The sequence below is a fragment of the Mesoplodon densirostris genome, chromosome 16 (assembly GCF_025265405.1).
Source record: "Mesoplodon densirostris isolate mMesDen1 chromosome 16, mMesDen1 primary haplotype, whole genome shotgun sequence".
Lineage (NCBI taxonomy): Eukaryota > Metazoa > Chordata > Mammalia > Artiodactyla > Ziphiidae > Mesoplodon > Mesoplodon densirostris.
Window position 1 is genome coordinate 21,779,543 of NC_082676.1, and position 8,978 is coordinate 21,788,520.

The following is an 8,978-nucleotide window of genomic DNA, read 5'->3' on the forward strand; positions in this document are numbered from 1 at the left end:
CCCCTCCCACCAGCCCTACCCTGGCAACCCCTGATATTTTCTTTTTCTATACATTTGCCTTTTCCCAAATGTCATAAATGGAGCGTATAGCCTTTTGAGCCTCGCTTCTTTTACAGGACGGAGCATGGAGGTATATCCATCTCATAGCAGTGTTTTGTTTTCTTTTTTAATTTCTGAGTAATATTCCATTGTATGGATGTATTACAGTTTGTCCATTCACCAGATGAGGGAATCTGTTTGTAGTTTTTGGTGATTATGAGTGGATCTGCTATAAACATTCACATACAGGCTTTTGTGTTTAATTTTTTATTTCTCTTGGATAAGAACCTAGGAGTAGGATATCTGGGTCCTACTAACATAGGCAACATTATTTTTTAACATAGGAAAAACTAATTGTGTGTTATTTATGTTTGTCTGATAGCACTGTGAAAAACTCGAACAATACACATAAACTGCTGGTATTTTAACAAATTCTTCCCCTTCTTTGAAATGTATCTATGAACAGATTATATAAAGAGAATTATACTATAGATGTGGTTCTACAGTCTGCTTTTCTCAGTATTTCTTTCCATGTGTGAACGAAAAATGTCACCTGCCGTATCAGTGGACAAAGGAGGTTGTGGCCAGCAAGCCATCAGCCACTGCAGCACCCCCAGCTGTGTACCCTGAGGGGCTTCAGGATGGAGGAAAACAGGATACTGGCCCTAGATAGTTAAGGTGGTATCAAAGGAATGATTTCAATGAACCCAGAGTCTTGCATCTTCCCATACATACAAAAGCACTAAATTCATTAAGTTGAGATGTTTGTTTTTTCTTTAATTAACAGTAATCTTTTGATGTTCTGACTACCTGGTTTTTGTTGCAAAATCTCCTATATATCCTGGCTTCTCCCTTACCTCTTCAGAGCAGTCCCTCAGAGCTATCTGAGAGGCTGCCTCCCGGGCTTAAGTCCTCAGCAAGTCTGCCAAATAAAACATAATTCTCAACTTTTAGGTGGTGCATTTTTTTTCAGTCAACATATGTCACCACATTAAAACCTGCCACATCTTTTTAGATTACTATACTGTGTTCCAATGCATGGAGGTACCGTAATATATTTAAACAATCCCCTCTTGTTGGATATGCAAGTAGATAGTTTCCTTTTTTTTTTTTTTTTTTAGGTCTTATGAACAACATCCTTGAGCTAAGTGTTCTTTTGCATTTATAATTATTCCTTTAGGATAAATTCCTAGACGTGGACTTGCTGGGATGAAGACTTGCATGCCACTTTATTTCATTCTACTTTTTCCTTAACACTTTTTTTTCCTCATGCATATATGAAAAGTTGGTATACAACACAACTTGCATTGCAAATGCAGAAGGAAATATTGGTCTTTCCAATAAAGTGCCAGAATAATTGGCTAGTCATAAGGAAGAAAATGAAAATGATTCCCTACCTCATGCCATATATTAAAAACCCATTCCAGGGCCTCCCTGGTGGCGCAAGTGGTTGAGAGTCCGCCTGCCGATGCAGGGGATACGGGTTCGTGCCCCGGTCTGGGAGGATCCCATATGCCGCGGAGCGGCTGGGCCCGTGAGCCATGGCCGCTGAGCCTGCGCGTCCGGAGCCTGCGCGTCCGGAGCCTGTGCTCCGCAACGGGGGAGGCCACAGCAGTGAGAGGCCCGCATACCGCAAAAAAAAAAAAAAAAAAAAAAAAAAAACCCATTCCAGATGAATTAAGAATTTAAATGTAAGTGGTAAATCTTACAACTTTAGAATAAAATGTAGGAGAGCATTTTTATGGAAAGATCCTTTAACCAAAGCTTTTAAAAACAAGATACAGGGCCTCCCTGGTGGCGCAGTGGTTAAGAGTCCGCCTGCCGATGCAGGGGATACGGGTTCGTGCCCCGGTCTGGGAGGATCCCATATGCCGCGGAGCGGCTGGGCCCGTGAGCCATGGCCGCTGGGCCTGCGCGTCCGGAGCCTGTGCTCCGCAACGGGAGAGGCCACAACAGTGAGAGGCCCGCATACCGCAAAAAGAAAAAAAAAAAAAAAAAAAAAAAAAAAAAAAAAACAAGATACAAAAGGTTTAAACTGTAAAGGAAATATATGATAAGTTTGACTACATGAAAATTGAGAACTTCCATTCATCAAAAGACCCCATTAAGAGAATGAAAAGACAAGTCACAATCTGCTATATTTGCAACACACATAACTAACCAAAGAGTAGCAACTATAATATATAAAAACACCTATGAATCAATAAAAGACTAATAAATAACACAAAAGAAAATGAGCAAAAATATGAACAGAAATTTCAAAAAAGAAGCAGAAATGATCCATAAACATGAGAAAAGACACTCCACCTGTTTTGTGCTCATCTCAGTCTATCAATAAGCAATGTGGTTGGACCCGCCTTTGTGGTTCTTATTATGATTACAAGATGTCCTTCAGAAGTAACCATCAGGAAACTTTGAGAAAATAAAGGTTTATTACTTACAGGATCTGAAAGTACACAGCACACCTGGGGCCACACAGCAAGGCTGCAAGCAGCAGGAGAGAGAACACATGTGAGGGCCTGAGGTTCTGCTTTTATTGGGGTAGAGGGTGGGGTCTTCAGGTTTCCTGGGCTCTCTCTCTATTGGTGAATTTAAAACATGAGAGCAGGAATGTAAAGTGCAGGAAGAGAAAAAACAAGTGGTCCATATGGTCAATTATTGAAATTAACCAGGATGTCTAAAACAAAGGAGCGGGATGCGGGCCTTGCTCTTTACCTAGTTGTTTATTCAAGATAGCCCTCTTTGGGGTTTCCCTGGTGGCGCAGTGGTTGGGAGTCCGCCTGCCGATGCAGGGGACATGGGTTCGTGCCCCGGTCCGGGAAGATCCCACATGCCGCGGAGCGGCTAGGCCCGTGAGCCATGGCCGCTGAGCCTGCGTGTCCGGAGCCTGTGCTCCGCAACGGGAGAGGCCACAGCAGTGAGAGGCCCGCATATCGCAAAAAAAAAAAAGATAGCCCTCTTTGAAGTAGATGCTTGGGCAATCACAGCTTAAGTCAGGCACATCCATTACAAAAACAAAAGCCAGCCGTCAAGGCTTACACTACAATCTACCCTGTGATGTGGAGGCAACAGAGTCAACAATGAGTCAACTAACTGCCTGGATAGCTGGATGCTAAAAGTCAGGGGTAGGGCATGTTTCAACCCAGAAATTACACACCTAAATAAGATTATATTAGCAAATTCTACAATAATTATACAGCCAATAGTCTGAAATCCAGTTCGTGGCCATTGTCTCAAACTTGAAAGGCCTCATGATGGAACTAAGTCAGTGATCTGGGAGCCCTAGCAATCTGTTCAAAGATTTGAGTAGTATTATGAAATATTTTAACATCTTGGGCCATTTGGTATAAGTAGGTTTGAACCTGTCCTGATTTGGTAGATTGCGCCATATCTAATTGAATCAGCCTCTTAGTCCTGACAATAGGTTGCTTCAGTTAAAGGGTTGTGTCTTCAGTTGGCTGTGATGCAGGTGAGTTCTCCAAGTTAGGCCAACATGGTGCAAGTACTTGCATAAGAGGCATTTCTATGGAAACAAAAGATTCTGAGTTTTGAAGGCAACCAGTTGAGAAGATTTCTAGATGCTGAGCTTGAAGCATCTTCAGATGGAGTGAGGGCAGGCAGTGGTGATCTGACAGATTTTCCTGGTTTGCAGTTTGAATGCCTCTGGTGATCTTTCTGAGGGGCCCACATAGCAACAGGCATGAAGATCATCCATATATGAGCTAGTGTGGTGATTTCTCTGAAGTTTATTTCAAGTTGTTCCACTTTAGCTCTTGGGACTTTGGGAAAGGGCAGTTTTAGTTCTCAGAGGTTCCAAGTCAGAAAGCAGGAGAAAAATTGGAAACATTAGTTTGGAGAGTTGGAGCCAGATATCAGAGGAAATGAAAAGGGATCAGTGTCCATTCCAGTTTACAGGTTGAAAACAAAACCACAAAGACCACTAACAGAACTAGAATCTAAAAACCACAAAGACCACTAACAGAACTAGAATCTAGTATCCACAAGTGTGTATATAGTTTCTACTGAAAGATAATTTTTTTCTCTACGGTCACTCCTTTTTCTATCACAGACAATCAAAGTAAGACTAATTTGTTCACAAAAGAAATCTAGTCTCATTAAACTTGGCCTTATTATTCACATAAGTGCAGCAAGAATAGTGATTGACCATACAGACTCTTTTATGTCTGATTTGCTGGAACTTTTCATAAGGAATCTCAGATTGCACTTTTAAAGGCTAGGAAGACAAGCCAAACATTTACCATCAGACTTTGCCTGCAATACCTATAGATTTAGATGAATTCCTCTCTTCTCGAGGTCTCCCAAATATCCTGAGGTTCCTGGGCCTGCCAGGGAGTGACCTTTCTTAACCACTTGGTAAGGCTGCCAGAAACCCTATAAGAAAGGTGCCAGGCTGATTTTCCAAGGGGCTGTTACTGGGCAAGGGCTCATGTGCCCCTGGTGCAGAAAACCAAACTCTAACAGTGAGTGTTTGCAACAAAATAAGGGTTTATTTGTCAGGCACCAAGCAAGGGAGTGGGAGACAAGTCTCAGATCCACTCCAACTTGGTCTTTGAGTTAGGGATGTATTAAAGGGGAAGAACAAAGAAACTGGGACTAAACATCACGTTGGGACATTTCTGTGACATTTCTTAATCATAGTTTTGGAAGTCAGGATGTCTTTGTTTTACAATTCTCAGGTCAGGTGGTCCGTGGCTTGGGGGTCTGTTCGTTTCATCTTGCCCTGGAGAAGCAAATTGAATTTGTATATTAATGATGATACTATAATGACAATTTTAATACATTAACGATATTATTGACCACAGCAATCTTAGTCTTCTGACTCTTGTTGATTAGTGTTTGGTTAGCACCAGATTGAAGTCAGAGGGGACGAGAAAGGGATTGAGGTCAAAGGAGACAAGGTGGGGAATAAAGTTTTGGATAGAGAGATTAATCATACACTCAGTAAGGGCACTCAATTTTAGGGAGACTTGGTATCGGGCTTTACTGGCTCAATATAGTCAGCCTTAGCTCCTTAAACCTGGTCGTGTGTATTTTTATGCACATTCTCAAATACGATGTTCCAGCCAAAGCCTTGGTAATATAACCAATGATTCAAATTTTATCCTGTCACAAGGCGAACAGATTCTTATTGAAGTTATGCAAATAATTACACTGCTATGAATGTAAGAATACTCAATGAGAGTTTCTAAATTCTGGAGGGATCAGGTAGTGAGAAAAAAAAGTACAGTTGACCCTTGAACAACACGGGTTTGAATTGTGTGGATCCACTTATAATCTTAAATTACCTCCTGGGGTTTTAAATTTCAAAGACATGGGGAGATTTATATCTTCAAGAGACAGAGAAAGAATGTAAGTTTTCTTCTAGAAGTTTTAGTGTCCTTTGGATGGTTTTGACAGTCCCAATAAAATGTAGTAGCATTGCCCTGCAATTAGGGAAGGTCCCTGTAAAAATAATTCCTTGGATTCAAGGTCAAATGGGGCCTCTTCAGGGTTGGAAGTGAAGAGGGGGTCTTTTGCGTCACAGTGTTCATGGAAATGATAAACCCATTGGACCAGGTCAACTTTGTGCACCAGGAGATAGGTCTCATCTTAATGTTTTTCATTCACTGTGAGCCTTAGCAGTGATCCTCACTGGAGGCCTCAATAACCCTGCCAGCTTTTCCCCTGGTGGCAGGGACTCCTAGTGAGGTGTGTATTTTAGTTTTGCCCCATTCAAGGGAAAGCCGAGGGGACTTAGGATCTGTGGTATCTTGAAGACAATGAGCATGTAACCTGGATGGATCTTTAAGAAAATTATGGAATTTAGGGTCCTCAGAGATACAAACCAGTTGATGCATTTTGGCGGCCATGAATAATAATCCGGAGCCCGGGGCTTCCCTGATGGCGCAGTGGTTGGGAGTCTGCCTGCCAATGCAGGGGACACGGATTCGTGCCCCGGTCCGGGAAGATCCCACATGCCACGGAGCGGCTGGGCCCGTGAACCATGGCCGCTGAGCCTGCGCGTCTGGAGCCTGTGCTCCGCAACAGGAGAGGCCACAACAGTGAGAGGCCCGCGTACTGCCAAAAAAAAAAAAAAAAAAAAAAATCTGGAGCCTGTTTTGGGCAAACAAAAACCTACAATAGCCAATTAGTTCCTCTCTCTACTGCATAAAATTTTGCTGCGAAAAATTTTTAGAAAGGTTTGAAGGTCTCCTGCTGTGTAAAATTTTTAGAAAGGCTTGAAATAGCCAGTTAGTTCCTCTCTCTCCTTCCTGTTGCATAAAATCTAAGAAAGGTTTGAATTTTGATTAAGGTACAGTTTCTGATCTCAGTTTCTACCTCTTGATTTCTCCTGTTACCTTAATCTTTTGTGTTGTTCCTGGCAAATTTTGGATGACATCACTGTGAGCCCTCTTTCACTTCTTTTTTTCCACCCCTAGGGTATCCCAAGAGACCTCTTAGGGATTGGCTTTTGCCAGCAACATCACACCAGGGATTGAATCCATAGTAAACTGAAGAGCAACGAAGAGCAACAGTTGTGAGTGAAGTGGTGACACAGAGACCATAGGCCTCTGTTGTATTTTCCCTCTGGTGTTACCATTGGTTTCCGGTTGTAAGGCTATTTGACTCCTGGGGTAGGACACGTAGTCCAGGCACAACCCACTGACTCAGCGGTTGCAGGCTGAGGTCTCCCACCCTCTTTGTCCTCCTTACTTTTTCTTGGTGCCTTTACCCCAGAACCTCTCCCTGGGCAGTGACAATAGCCTTGTGATCCAATCCACTCTCCTTAGCTCCCCTTAGTCTTGACACGTGGAGGACCCTTATGCACACTTATAGTCAATTAAAGCCTTTATAAGTAATTGTCTAATTGTCTCTTTAAACCATATGTCCTTGATCACGCTGTTCTGGGGAGATCTTTGGATTATTATGGCGGCCATTACCTTTTGGGTTGGATACTGCAGGCAATACACCACAAAGGCAATATGCAAAAGCACACAGCAGTGCAACAAGCCCAGCAAGCGGTGCTCTTTCCCAGATGGGAGTCCCCACCTGAGTTAGGTGGTTAGTAAGAAGGTTGCAGGTAAAAGGGGCATTCCCCTTGATTCATTGCAAGGGCAATCATAGAATCCAGACAACTTTACTAATTGTTGTGTGCTGGTCTCAGCCCATCAGTAAACAATGCTTGGCATGGACCGGCCCTTGTGGTTCATATGATTGCAAGATGCCCTTCAGCATGAAAAAATAAAGCTTTATTACTTACAGGAACCAGAAATTACACAGCACACCTGGGGCCACACAGCGAGGTTCGAGCAGAGAGAGAGGGTGAGGGCATGGGGTCCTGCTTTAATTGGGGTCAAGGGTGGGGACCTAGGGTTTCTCAGGCTCTCTCTTTATTGGAAAATTTGAAGCATAAGAGTGGGAAGCAGGAAGAGGAAACAACCAAAAACAAGTAGCCCAAAAGCTCAATTACTGAAATCAACCAAGATCTCTAAAACAAAAGAGCCTCAGTTGGGGCAGGTGGCCAGGCTCTTTACCTAGTCCTGTGGCCAGCCATGTGTCTATTTGAGATAGCCCTCTTGGAAGTGGATGCCCGGGCAATCAAAGCTTAAGTCAGTCACCTCCATTACAAAAAGAAAAGCCAACAGTCAGGACTGACACCTGATTATCAATCAAAGAAGTAGAGATTAAGACCCAATCAGATATCCTTACATACCCACTAGATTGGCAAAATTTTGAAAGTCAGAGATGATGTCACCAAGAGATGATGAGGGTCTGAAAGGGAGCTGGCAGGCATGTAAACTTTGGAAAACAGTTTTCCGTTATCCTCAGTAACGCTGAAGATGCTGTGCTTTGATGTGAATGTATTTGTACGTGCCCTTCCACTGCTAGGTTTACCCAAAAGAAGCACATCTGTATATCAGCAATATCTGCAGGAATACTCAGAGAAACGTTGTTCACAACAGAAAAACAACAACAGCGAAAACCTGGAGAAGATGCAAGTATCCATCCACAATAGAACATACATACATTGTAATTTGCATTGTACAATATACATTGTAATATGCAGACAATGAAGTACTATACAGCAGTGAAGGCAAATGAAACTGTCTGCTGCTTGTGTCCACATGGATGAATCTTAAAAGCAGAAGTTTCGGGAGGATTGGGAGGAAGCAACTCACAGAGGAATGTATTCAGTATGACTCCATTTATATAAAGTTTGAAAACTGACAAAGCAAAAGAATATTTTGTTTAGGAAATTATATATAAAGAGTAAAACTATAGTGAAAAACAAGGGAATGGGTTTCCTGAGATGAGGCAGCAGGAGCATGGAGGGAGGGGGGCATATTAATCGTTTTGTTTTGGCCACGCGGCACAGCTAGTGGCTTGTGGGGTCTCAGTTCCCGACCAGGGAATTGAAACTGGGCCACAGCAGTGAAAGCCCAGAATCCTAACCACTAGACCACCAGGGAACTCCCTTAATTGTTTTTTATTTTCTGTTATCTTATGGTGTTTTGACATTTGGAAAATCTTGCTGGCCCAAGAGAGATGGCACTGCAGGGTAGCCAATTCTTAGAGATAGCAAAGGGTTTCTCGGGGAGTGTGCTTTTTACATGCAAACCAACGAATCCAGAGTCCATACCCACTACTACCCACTTTATCTAACTCTCACACACCAAACCAATACTTCCCTGCCCTAAATCATCCAGCTAACCAGGCAATTAGAGACCACCCCTACAGCCATGGAAACCCCAGTAAAGGACGTTAAGCTCCCTACAACCTTGCTTCTGCCTCCTAATCACCCAGGTGTCTTTCTCATGTGACCCTGAGTGGCCTGGGGCACCCCCCTTCCCTTGGAAAGTGTAAGTCATCAATTCTTTTTTCAGTGACATTAGCCTCTCTGAGTCGTCACTCAGTCACCTCCATAAATTAAAATCTGT